This window comes from Takifugu rubripes, chromosome 10, assembly GCF_901000725.2.
Source record: "Takifugu rubripes chromosome 10, fTakRub1.2, whole genome shotgun sequence".
NCBI lineage: Eukaryota > Metazoa > Chordata > Actinopteri > Tetraodontiformes > Tetraodontidae > Takifugu > Takifugu rubripes.
Genome location: NC_042294.1, coordinates 10,661,777 through 10,675,048, shown reverse-complemented (window position 1 = coordinate 10,675,048; position 13,272 = coordinate 10,661,777). Strand labels below are relative to the sequence as shown.

Genomic DNA, 13,272 nt, shown 5'->3' with positions numbered 1-13,272 from the left:
GCAGTCGGGCTGAGAGACGGGCCCATCCATTACTCTGCCTGACTTCCACAGGCAGCCAAGGCACGGCCCGCTTTCCCCTCGCGAGGCAAATTGAGAGTGCTTGAAGCTTGGGGGTTAGGTCCCTTCCATTTCTTTTCCCTTGTGCACTGCAGTTTATAGCACAGCCATCAGCCCTCCCCCTGCTCTCCACACCATCCCCCCCCCCCCCCCCCCCCCCTCTCCTGCGTATGCCTACTTTGCTTGCACAGGCCGGAGCTGATATGCATTATCGCCCGGCTCTTTTGCTGAAAGCCAGTCACTTTGCATGTGTCCTTTGCTTGGCTCAGCACGATCCGAGGTGGGGGGGGTGGGGGGGTGGGGGGATGGGGAGGGACTCCCAGGTCAACTGTGCAGGTGCTGATGGAGGCAGGTGAAAGTGAGATTGACTGTCAGCCTTCTTAATAAAGCCCACAGAGAAATCGTCTCGTATGCGGCCGCTCTCAACTTTCTCCCTAAGCCGCATCACTCAGGGTGCGAGCTTTGCCTTCTATCCAAATTTGCTTTATAACTGGGTGATTTAACCCAACCCCCACACCCCCAAGCCGCCCCTTTCTCTATTTCTTTTTTTAAATTTCCCTCCCCAACTCCCAGCACACTCGACTTTATGAATTTACTTAATTGACGCTGGTGAGGAGCATGTGGGACTTTGAGCTATTGATTTGCTGTAGGCTTTAGCGTACTTGGAAATACCAGCCGGTCTCTGGGGTAGACTCATGAAGCTTTCTACCCCCCTTCCCTTCCGCCCTGAGAAGCCGGCCTTTTCAATAGATTTCTTCATAATGTCAACGTGGAAAGCTAATGCTTCTACTGTACACAGGGCTTTACCGTCCCTGGAGAGCGTTCACCCCTTGACCACATTTGTCAGCGTCTGGAAGCCATACTGTACAGCCCCCCCAGATCATTTCCTTGATAGGGCACCACGACCAGCCGTGAGTCAACGGAAGGTTTATTTTGCCACGTCAAAAACGTGTCACGGCGTGTTGGGGATGTGACGGTGGCATGTGTGGCCCAGAGGCCAGCAGGAAAAACTCCTGCCTCTTTGTGTTTGGACCACATGAGCGTGAGGTTGACGGGAAGCTAGAGGGACACTCGAAGGGGAGTCGGATTCTTGTTGGGATTGGCCTTCAGACCACAACATCACCGATGTCATTCACAGGTGATTTGGAAAAGGCGCCACAGGTCCTGTCGTTCCCTGTTCGCCATTCTGCGGGAGCACCGCCGTCATAATGAAGGTGTGTAATCGAACATGACACCATAATTATATTCCCGCAGTTAAGAGGCAGTGTTTACAACCAGCGCTAGGCTGCCTTTATTTTCTCCCTCTTACACATGCGGTCGCTCCCTCATTGTCTCGCCCGTTCTCTCTCTCGCTCGCCCCGTCTTCTTCATATCATGTGCCATTTAATTAAAAAAAATGAAAAAAAGTAAATTGCTTTAAATTGCCTGTCACAGATTGTGTAGAGTTGCTGTAGACCAAGGAGACTTGGGAAGTGGGGAGGAGGATTAATACATCACTGGTGTTCCACATGCAGCCATTTGCCTGGGATAACATTTTGAATGGGAACAATTAGCCATTAAGTGTATCTACTGGTTTTATTGAGAACCGTGAGGATAGAGACGGGGACACGGTGTCGCACAAATGCATTCGTCAATATATATTGGATCGGTGCAGCTAATGGCCTTTTCGGTGCACGTGCTGCTGCACACAATAGGCTCAGATGGCATTTTAGCCTAATGTATACTGGGGGAGTGAACTCTTAGGGGAGGCCTGCTCCTCATCCCGTCTTGATTCCTTTTTCGCCCACTGTCTCTTCCTGTTTTTTCACCCCCTAACGAGAAAAACGAGCGACACGGCGAAGCACCCTATCGCGCCCGTTGAGCCAAAGTCTTCCACAGCAACCCAGAAAGAGCCCCGGGGGTGCAATTAAAAGTGAGAGAGGAGAATGTCAGCCAGGGCGGCGAGCTAAGGGGAAGGTAGGGAGGGGCGAACAGATATACGGGGGAGGGTTGGGCACCGATGCCACAGGTAACACAGTTGTGTTACAATCCACAGAGGAGGCCCTTACAGGCTGCTAATGTGCGGAGGTGTCAGCAGGAGGCATCATCTCCGCGCTCTTTGGCCTCTCTGCTCGCCTCCTACGTCTCCTTCCTCCCCCTTTTCCTCCCCCTCACTTCATTTCAGACTCAGTTTGTTAGGAGGTGTCACTCACAAGCCGTGTTATGCCGCTCGCAGGAGAAACTTCCAGCCGAATCCCAAGTGCGATTCGGCCCGAGAATGCCTTCGACCCAAATCTGGGGTCCCCATTTGTCTTATTGCCCATGTGGGTTAGTGGTGCGCTAAAAAAAACAAGTAACTGAGTGAACTTTTGCTCTCAGACTGTATAAAACTCAGGTCCCTGATCTGGAAACAGACGAATCCAGAGGATAGACGACAATTCCAGCCAATCAATAAATAGCGATCCTCTGTTTGGATGATCAACAATGTCTAGACGTTCTGTCACGTCTTGGAAATAAAAACGACACCTTGTTGAAATGGCAGCCACGCAAGCCTCATGGGTTCAAATATGGAGCCTAGAGGCTGATTCCAGTCAGATGTGGCGGCGTAAATGTCTACCGCCACCAGGACGATCAACACATGGCTGAAACCCCACAGACGTCTACCTTCTCCTTTCTAGTTATTTCCACCTCTGCCATCACTCAGCCCAGTTGGCCTCGTCTCCTTTTAGAACCTGCAGAGGGTTCTAAAGTAACTCTTCCTCAAGTGCACTTAATTTTTACGTCTCCACAGTCTGGATTAAATTGCGGGTTGCCAGCTCTGTGCACACAGCTCTATCTTCCAGCTAACTCCCCTTTTCTTCTCCCTCTGCTGTCACTTGAACAAAAAAAAATGATGGGCTTCCAGGAGTGCGCAGCAGCGTTTATGGCCATGTTTACTATCGAACAGCAGCGGCGAACACTCCCGGCACATTATTTTAAAGGGTCCCTTCTCTCTTAAGTCTGTCCAGATTCAGAGTGTTGAGGCGGCTTCGCTTTGTTCCAGCCCTGGTGCCAGATAATGACTTTCCAGTCCGGAAATATGGTTTTGAACTATGCCATCGTAAACAACAGACGCTCACATTTGGGCGAGCCTTTTCTGATTCCCCTCTCCCAATTAATTGACTAAATGGGAGCTTTAAGTCATTATCTCCCCTCGCCAGCTCTCCAATCCCGCGCTTGGGGCTAATAAATGGAGGTTTGATTCCACTAAATGTCTTCCAGTGAAGATTAATAACACCCGGTATCCCGATGCCGAACAGATGTGATCAGCCCACAACGGTAGGCGGATCACCGGGTACGAGACAAACTCACACACGAGGAACAGATGAATAATAGTTTAGCGGTATATTCGCAGATGAGATGTCCTTGGTGGCTCTGCCGAGCATTCATGAGAAGCTGCCGTGTGGTCCATCACCACTCTCTTCTGAGAGACTGACAAGGTCGTTGGGGGGAGGGGCAGAAGGGGCACGGGGGGGGGGGGGGGGGCGTCTGCCAGCTTCCTGCTTTCCCTACTGAGGTCTTTGTGGGAACACACTGGTAGCTAAGGTCTCCATGCAAATCAGCGTTGGCTCCCGAGCGTTTGTGCAGTCGAGCACGAGCGTCTGTTTTCTTTGCATTTCAGCTGCGAACAGTCGGGGGCGAAAGGCCAGAACGGCATCAATGCAGGGACTAATGCTCACATTAAAGCTGCTCATTAAAGGCTATTATTCCAATATCAATAATGCTCTTTGTAATGTTCCCCCTCCAAGATAGTAGATCTCACCTCAGCCGTCGTCTTTTTTAAATGAAAAGTTCGTCCGCGGAGGGAAATTCATTGATTGGGCGGCGTAAAGGTCGAATTTGGTGCCGTGAATTGAAAATCAGCAAAGGAGTTGCGTGGCCATGTCTGGCTCAGCCTCCCCGTTGGGACAATTACATGAAAGGGAGCGACGTGGAGGCACATTTCCATCCAGGCATATATCGACAGTAACAGCGGGTCAGCGGCGAGGCAACGAAAACAACACTAAATAATACACGGCGCTAAAACAAAGACATCACACACCTGAAATATGGCCCTAATAAAAGGCTGGTGTGGAGAAAATGTGTTTCTCCCCCTCAACTAAGAGTAATGACCTTTCCTCCGAGCCCACCATAAAACAACGCCGCGACACTGGGAGCACCTGTTTTTACATTATTAATAGTGGAGGCTTCACAGGCGCTAAAACACCAGTATAAACAGTAAAACATGAGGACTCTGACCAGTTCTGACCAGTTCTGACCAGTTCTGACCAGTTCTATCACACCAAAACACCACTGTGACCCTGGACAGCACCTGGATGGATGTCTGGAATCATTCTGGATGCTCTGCATGCATATAAGCTTTAGGATGAGCTAGGTATGAATATGCCTCTCCTCTCCTCTCCTCTCCTCTCCTCTCCTCTCCTCTCCTCTCCTCTCCTCTCCTCTCCTCTCCTCACTCTCCCCCCTCCTCTCCTCTCCTCTCCTCTCCTCTCCTCTCCTCTCCTCTCCTCTCCTCTCCTCTCCTCTCCTCACTCTCCCCCCCTCCTCTCCTCTCCTCTCCTCTCCTCTCCTCTCCTCCTCCTCTCCTCTCCTCTCCTCTCCTCTCCTCTCCTTTCCTCACTCTCCTCCCCTCCTCTCCTCTCCCCTCCTCTCCTCTCCTCTCCTCACCTCTCCTCTTTCCTCCCGATCCAAACCAATAGGTTCTGCTCAAGGTTTCTTCCTTCCCATTTTGTTATAATTGATTTACAGTGAGCTGAATCAAAGATGAATAAACGTGATGAATAAAGGAGAGGAGCTGTTTGCCTGAATGCATATTCCATCCCCGGAGCTCCTGAAAGGTTGTTGCTTCATTGGCTATAGTGCATTTCCATTTTTGGTCTGGCTTCAGTCGTTACAGAGGGGACCCAGGCGTCCTCTGAGATAAACAACAGACAGCCCTGATCTTCCGTGACCTTAGCTGTGGCTCCTGCTTATTTACCTTTCTAGTTATCCCGGAGGGACTGGCCTTGTCACTGAAATGAGCACTCTGTTTTTCTTTTTTTCCCTGCCACTCCTGGACGACTATAGCGACAAAGAACACGATTGATCCGTGTTACCATTTGATGCTCCAGCTCTGCCAAAACACTGAGTGTGCTGGCGCACCACTGGAGCGTCCCTTGAACTTTGCTGCCTTTCCAGCCTTCCAGCTTATTTGGAAGGATAGAGCTCCTCTGGGAGAGGACGCACGTTGGCCCAACAACAGGGCCTGGGCACGGGCCACCGAGGGCCCCTGTTGTCAGCCATATGGACTCCGGGACCTGCAGGTGGACACAGGGAAGATCACAACGGCGGAAGAGACTGAAGCGTTCCGAGCCACCCTGCATTCCCACTCCAGCTTCTGTTCCCCATCCCACACCTGGAATATTGGCAGATAATAGGATAGGTTTGGCCACATTGTATCCCCCCCCCCCCCCCCCCCCCCACCCCCCCACCCCCCCACCCCCCAGATTGTCAGTCAGCGCTCGCTAGTCAAAAGAAGGTAGCGTGCCTTATCTCAACCCCCTCCGCTTGTCCCCAATTGAATTCCCCCTCCCGTCTCCCGCCTGTCTCCCACAGTGCTTCCCACTCGGCAACAGCACAACAGCAGATAAACAATCAATACTGCATTAACACATCCACAGAGGCCAGCCGCCGTTAAACAGGCGGAAAATAATTCAACACAATGTCATGGGTGGACATCTGGAAACTCATCTTGCCCACGGACCTGGAAAAATCATATCTAATATGTGGCGCACGTGCGCGCGCACGGTCTTTCATTATCCCCGGCCGTCAACTCGTTGTGTTTGAGGTCAGCAGATACATTTCTTTTCCTTCCTCTCCTGACTGCTTACAGAAAGAAATCGCGCGGCATTAAAGAGGCAATGCCGTGCTTTACTGCCAAGGTGACCACGGATATCGGAGAGCGAGGACTCGCGCGATCGATTTGGAGCGAGGGATGGAAATTTCACCATGATTCAACAGCTGAGTGTTTTTAACTCGGCCCTTCTCTCTTGACGGGCCCTTGGAACGTCTCAACTGGAGGAAAAGCCCAGTGGGGCCCAGCCCCCCCCCCCCCCCCCCCCACTCCAACGAAGGTTGTGTGGTCCACATCTCTGCAGCGTTTGTGTGCAGCAAATTTGCATTAAAATTCCGGCCGACGGCGTTTGTTTTCCGTGGAAAGAAAGCCTGAAGACAAAAGCGTTCTATTGAAGAGGCCCAACAAAATGGACCCCGCTGCTCCCACTGCTCCCGCCGCTCCCGCTGCTCCCAACGCTCCCGCTCCCAGACTGGAATTAAGTGCCCCTCATTCCGCGGCCGTTCATTAGCTCCTCCAGACCCCCCAACCCCGAGTCTGCATTAAATACCTTGCACACCAAATAAAAGCCTGGCTCTCCAATGATTGCGGAGGCTGTTTACGAATACAGCCGCTCACTCTGCTTTGCTACAGCGTGCCAGCTTTTCCATTACTGGGGGGGGGCAAGAGAGGAGAGTGGTACGGAGTCTGCCAAAAGTCAGGCTGGAAAAAAAGGAGAAGAAAAGGAACAGCTTCATTGATTTACACCTTCACTGCCCCCCCCCCCACTCTGCATATTGCAAATCATGAAGCTGCTTTATGATCTGAATCCTCCGTCAGGACGAGGCTGGAAGACGGCGCTGTGGTCCATAAAGCAGGCGTCCAGTCACCGCCACCCAGCAGCTGCGGGACGACCCGTCTCAGAGAGTCCTGCTCGTCTCAGGTCGTCCTCGGGCCGGCGGCTGACACTCGCCAGAGTCCCGAGGGCCTGGTGTCAAGGTTGTGTTCTTTAGGAAGAAGAACGCCCGGAGAGTGTTTGGGGGAGCGCCGCCGCCGTCAATCCTGCCGCCGCGGAAGGTGCGTTTGTTTATGCCTGAGCGAGGAGCTGCTGCTGCGTTTACTCAGGCGGCTTTGGGGAATCGCTCGTATTTACACAGAGCCGTTACGAAGCCAGTCCGGACAGAAATGGAGACGAATGAAGGTCTGCAGACCGTCTCCTGGAACACGTCCCCCCCCCCCCCCCGAGTTTGTGGTTGTTGTGCGTCTTTAAAGCTGGTTCCTCCTGACTCCCCCAGCATCGCCCAAACCCACCTTCTCTTTCATTTATTTCAAAACTCCCGCGGGTCCGTCCCGGCCGCGGTGAACCGAGCCAGCGGCCGCACGCCGACGATGGCGAGGGAGCGTGTCAGCGTGCTGATGTAAACAGGGCGGCGGGGGCACGAGACACCCAGGAAGGGGGGGTTGTTATGTGTGTGGAACACGCTGCTCCGTCATGGCCTGCCTGACTCCCATCTGGAACAGGGTTGACAGAGAAGTTGACAGATGCTTCACCGATGTCCATTATTTATGAGAGCGCGGAGATCCGCAGCGTTTCACAAGTGTCTGCTGCTGCTGCAGGCTGAGCTCTGACACGGGATTCTGTGAGTGTCCGCACACACACACGCACACACACACACGCACACACACACGCACGCGCACGCCGTTGCTCCTTTGTGTTTGGAGAGCGGGGCGATGAGGCCGCAGCTGAATGTACAGGTCAATCTTCTCGTGCGCCCTCACGTATTTGTGTCTGGGCTTGTTCCAACATAAAAATCCGGATCCAAAATGTCACAAACGCCACAGAAACGCAGGAGTGGGCGCCCGCGCACGCCGCACGGCCCCGTCAACATCTCTGTCCGTGCTGTAAAACAACAGCTTCCCGACCTTTGACCCCGGGCGTGTCGCTCAATCACGGCTGGACAAACAGCCCTTCGACCCCATCAGGAGGGACTGAACGCTAGCGGACTCTGGCTCTCTTAAAATCCACTTAGGGGTCTTTGAGCTGGGAAGTCCAACCATCAGATTGAATTAAGGCTGATTAATTGAATCTGGTGGGGAGGAAGTGAGCGACTGACGTCTCCCAGGAACCAACGCTGCTGCAGAATAAAGCCGTTCTCGGTTATTCCGTGACGTGCTGAGCCGTGTCCGTGCGCCTCAGGCATGGATGGTTGCCTCCAATATTAGTGCTTCCAGTGCTGCCTGAGACCGCCGGCGGAGCCGCCGCCGCCACTTCTCGGCGCTCCGATGCTAACAAGAGCAACAATATAATTAATACAAATGGAATGTTTAATGAAATTTTTCCATTTCAAAGAAATTCCCCCGGCATCTTTTCCAACTAAGAACGAAGCTCTCCCGCGTCGTCCTCCAGGGCGAACGGCAACCCAAGTCGGGGTCCGCCTCCGTTGGATCGGACTCATCCTCTCAGCGGAGGAGGCGGGTTCCGGAGCTGCGCGCTCCGGCGACGTGGAGGTTCCCCCGCGGGTCCCGGGCCCGTTCGTCCCTGATGGACAGTGGCGTCAAACAGTAATTGGAGGCCTGCGAGACCCGGAACGTGTCACGTTGTCAGCGTGCAGCTGTTGGGTTTCTCAAAGAGTGACCTTCTCCCCCCCCCCCCCCCCCCCCCGCCGGCCTGCTGTACTCAGCCTGTTACAGCCGTGCACTGTGAGCGCACGTGCCGCGCCGCAGTGCAAACACGCAGGGACCCCGGAGGGAGACTTTGACTGGACAGGTAGTTTGAGGGAAGGTCTTCCCCTTTCTCCTGCACACAAAGCCCCCCCCCCCCCCCCCCCCCATGTTCCGGGGAGCAGCAGAACAATGGCGGGAACGTCTCGTCTCTCGCTCGTGGGAGCGACAGCAAACGGGACCTTTACCGGCGTGTTTGCGCCTTCATCCGCAGCGCCGCCAACAGCTCGCGCATTGTACCTCTGCAGAATAAGCCGAGCCACAAAGGCGTTCCGTGGGACAATAGCTCAGCGGAGAAAACAGCCGCACAATGGAGTCCAGATATCATTCACAGCCCAGGCGAGAGCATTATCCAGCGGGGGAGGGGCCGGCGGAGGGTGACAGGTGTGCAAGTGTGCCGCCGCCGCCCAGACAACAGCCTCCCTGGGGCCCCCGCAGCAGCGATGCCCGCTGGCAGGAGGTGTTACATGTCATCTGCAATAACCTGGATCCTTCCTCCTGCAGGCTGTTAGACAGGAATCACATCACTCTGATTCCGGCGCTGCCGGGAAAACCTGACGTGCCCCCCCCACCAAAAAAATAATAATAAAAAATCGCGCGACAACGCACCTCAGGATGCAGTAAGAGGCCCCGAAACGGCCCCAAACGAAGTCGCACGTGTAATTAAACAGCCGCCACCTATGGCTTACTGTTAGCGGCGTCCTGGGGGCGGGGCTTAGGAGGGGGTCATTTACCGAGTGCCTGGAGCTGACAGTTCTGGCTGCGGATGCCCTGCAGGCGTAAAGGAAGCAGCATTATCCCCCCCCCCTCTCTCTCGCTCCTCTTTCTGTCTTCATTGTATTCCAGTCAGGCGCTAATGCTCCTTGTCCAGCGGCTGGGCTCTCTGATCTCCCATTACCCTCTCGTCATCCCAGAGTCAATATTATCCTCCCCCCGTCCCGTCAGTCCCGATCAAATCCTCCCTCTGCTTTTGGAAAAGTTAGACAATGTTGCCCCCCCCCCCCCCCTTCTCTTCATGCACTCACCCGTCTTCTTATTAACTGGCTGTCATGTTCCGCAGCCTTCCCCAGACAGTGTTTAGCGTTCCTCAGTCCACTTACTGCAGCCGGAGTTAAGCCTCTGGGCTTTGTACGGGCAGGAATCTGAGGGGCGGGAGGTTAAGATTGGAGCAGCGCACGTCCGTCCGCCGTGCACGCTCGCCCTCATCCACCTGATTCCTACGACACAACAAGGATTTTCTTTCCCTCGGCAGAGGAACGGCTTCATAAATTGGATGAGCGCTTGGAGCTCCGTGGGGGTCCGACAGGGGGCGCTGGTGAGAAGCTGCTGGCCCTGGAGGCGGAGCTCCGTCACCGCGCGCCCGTCGACCAAAAACGTCCCCATAAATCCACGGAGATCCGCAACCTGGGCTTCGTTAGCGACGGTTTTAACCTCCACGTTCCCCAGTTTGATCGCGCTGCCGGCAGAAATTCCGACCTCCAGCTGATTCTTTCCTGATAGAAATCTGGATCTGCAACTTCTACTATTAGGTGATTACCCCCAACACACACACACACTACCAACACACACACACACACACTCCCAACACACACGCAGGGACTCGATATAGAGATTTAATCCCAAATCCAATCCCAACCCTAACGCTGCACACGAGGGGGCAGGAAATCGATTCCACCTCTCCTGTATAGACGACCTCTGCTCATTCTGCTCACCCAAAATAAAAAAGGAATTTTGGATGTTGTCTCCCAGTCTCCACCCCACCCCCCCAGCCCGGTGGTGGTTCCATCCTCGCTTCCTGACCCTTCCAGGCCACCGTACGGCTCTCAGAATGTCTGGCAACCAGTCCAGGAACAACCACCGAATCTCAGTTATGGAAGTTTCAATCCGTGCCCGTGGCGGCCCTGCAGAGAGGTCCATCCCACCGACGGCGGGCTCAGAGGAGGACCCGGAGTCGTCTCCCGCCGGCGGTGGGAGGGGCCTCAGTCTCTCTGCGGCTGAGGTTGCAGCTGCTCCAGAAATAGGCGCCTCCGAAGGGAACGCGCCTCATTAACGAGGAGCAGTCGTTTGTTCTCCATTGTTGCCCACAGGAAATTCACTCTAATGGTCACAAGGAGCCTCCAGAAGTAAAAGATGAAGTCGTGACGCAGCAATGGCGGGGGGGGGGGGGGGGTGTGTGTCTGTGTGTGGGTGTGTGTGTGTGGGGGGGGAATGATGGATGTACAATTATGGAGGCGTGACCAAACATGATTGCAAACTGATAAGTGAGCATAACGGCTGCACACACAATCAGCTGGTTTTAAGAAAAAAACATCATGTGACCCCCCCCCAAACACACACACACACACACACACACACAAGCGTGTGACCTGCGTCCAATCAAACTGAGCCTCTCCGACTGCCGCGGCGCGTTTGACGGCCGACGCTCGGACGCATCTGCCAAAGAACAGAAAAGAGGAGAGACGCCAGTTGGCCGACGGCTCCAGATAAATATTTGGCTCCGGAACGTCGTCGGAGGAATCCCCGAGCACTCGCAGCACAAACAACGGCGTGATTTATTATCACATCACACAGAGCGTGACTAATGCACTCAAGAATCAAGGTGCATCTAGTGAACTACAATACCCAGGGGTGCTCTCTCTCTCTCTCTCTCTCTCTCTGTGTTTCTGTGTCTCTCTTCCACGAGAGCGGGAGAAGGCCGCAGACGTTCCCACAGGGATTCGCCGTTGACGCAGACGGCTCCCGGGGCCGCTGGGACCCGGTTTTATTAGCTGCAGTTGCTGAGCAAGACGTGTCAAGCCGGCGTCGCCCATCTGGAGCACGAATAACGCAATCAGCTGGGGTCGCCGGTGGCGGTCGCCCGCCCCGCGGCGGCGTGGAGGCCGCGGCCGTCGCTCGACCACGGTCGGAGATGGGAATGGAGCGCGGAGGCCTGGATTAAAAAGGTGGATGACTCTGATGCGTCTGTTCCCCCGTATGTCACATTAGCTCTGGAACACACCTCCGCACACACACACACACACACACACACACACACACACACACACACACACACAGAAAGTCTATTTGCAGGAGCTTTAAATATTCAACACCTGCCGTGTTTCTGCGGGTCTTTGATCAGCCACAGATTCCACTTGGTCCCTTTGATCTCTGAACTTCAAAACCAGCAGTAGAACCTGGACCGGGTTCCCGCCGCCCGCAGTGGCGAAGCGGGGCGGGCGGAACCACAGAACCCCCCCCCCCCCCTCCCGATCCTGATCCTGATCCATCCTCACCTGACAGAGAATTCCAGTGGTGCTACTGAGAAGTTCTCCGTCACCTCTGGGCAGCTTTACCAGAGAGAGGGACAGAAACTTCCCCATCAGCATTTAAGTGTCTCTCTCACACGCACGCACACACACACACACACACGCACACACACACACACACACACACACACACACACACTCTCACTGTGCTGGAGAAGTTAATTTTCTCTGCTTGTTCTGCAGTATAAACCCGCCCTAGTAAAATTCCCGGCACCGTTTGGGAACAATAACTCTGGAGGACATGTTGTCCCCGAGAACCCGCGTCACGTCCAGGTGTCCACGACTTGGACGCTGCGTCTTCCGCAGCGCGCTGTCCCAACTGCAGGGATCCGCATCCCGAGAATAAAGGGACCTTCGACGGGGAGAGAGAGGGGACAAAAGAGCTGGACCCGGGGGGACCCGGGGGACGCGGAGGGACCCGGGGGGACGCGGAGGGACCCGGGGGGACGCGGATGGACGCGTCGGTGGCGCAGAAACCGCGCAAAGGCGCGTGATGCGCCGTCAACGCGCCGCGCCGCGGCGGATCTTTGCGCCTGGCGCAGTTTGATGCCTCCTGTTTCCCCAGCGCGCACATCGGCGCATGCACGAGGCCGACGCACAGGAGCCGTTTGACAAAAGTTGACAGCAAAATGCCCCCCCCCCCCCCCCCACACATCCAACGGCGCCACACGCAGCGCCAAGTCGCATCGAATAACTTCCAATAACTGCGCGAGATCGATTTTCCCTCCGCTCTTGCGGCGTTTTCGCGCGTCCCCGGCGGAGATGGAGGCAACTCTTACGCACGGCGAAGTCGTGCGCGGCGCCGAGCCACCGCCGCCAGCCACGAACAGCGTCCGCACCACTTTCCGACGCCGATCTCACCTGGTAATCAAGTTGATCCTCGGACGACCTGATGCGGGGGGGTGTGGGGGGGTTCCTCCGGTCCTCCGCGGCGACCGTATCCGTCCTCCGCAGCCTCGTGCTCCGCCTGAGCTGCGCGCCTGAGTCGCGACGCCTCAGCTCTGAGCTGGTGGATGTCAGGGAGGCAGAGAGGCTGAGGGGACTCAACCCTCCCATTGGCTGCATCCAGCGTCCCTGGCGCAGCAAAAAAACAGCCCAAACAAAAGGGACGAGCGGAGGGTTCCGGTGGGGGTCCGAGCCGGGCGGTGTCCCACTTAAAAAGTCCCGAATAAACCAGTTCACACCTTTATTACGGCTTTATTAAAGCGCCAATCATCTGTTGTCAGGAGCGACCAGAGGTCGCGTCATTTAGGGGAAGAGGGTTTTTACGGACATGTGCTGATTTTGGATGATAAAATATCAAATCTGACTCTATTTTATTCTTTTTTTTTAATGTTTTAATTTTTTACATTAGCTGGT

The 13,272-nt window shown here is 54.8% G+C and overlaps 1 protein-coding gene across 1 annotated transcript in view; it reads right to left on the bottom strand.

Moving 5' to 3' along the window:
• The window catches only part of LOC101062213 (cadherin-6-like), a 32,436-nt gene extending 19,460 nt beyond the window's left edge, over positions 1 to 12,976 (bottom strand). Inside the window, exon 1 of the mRNA XM_029842607.1 lies at positions 12,775 to 12,976. The gene's annotated coding sequence lies outside the window, so the exon portion shown is untranslated. The remainder of the gene's footprint in view (positions 1 to 12,774) is intronic.
• Between the last annotated feature and the right edge of the window lie 296 nt (positions 12,977 to 13,272).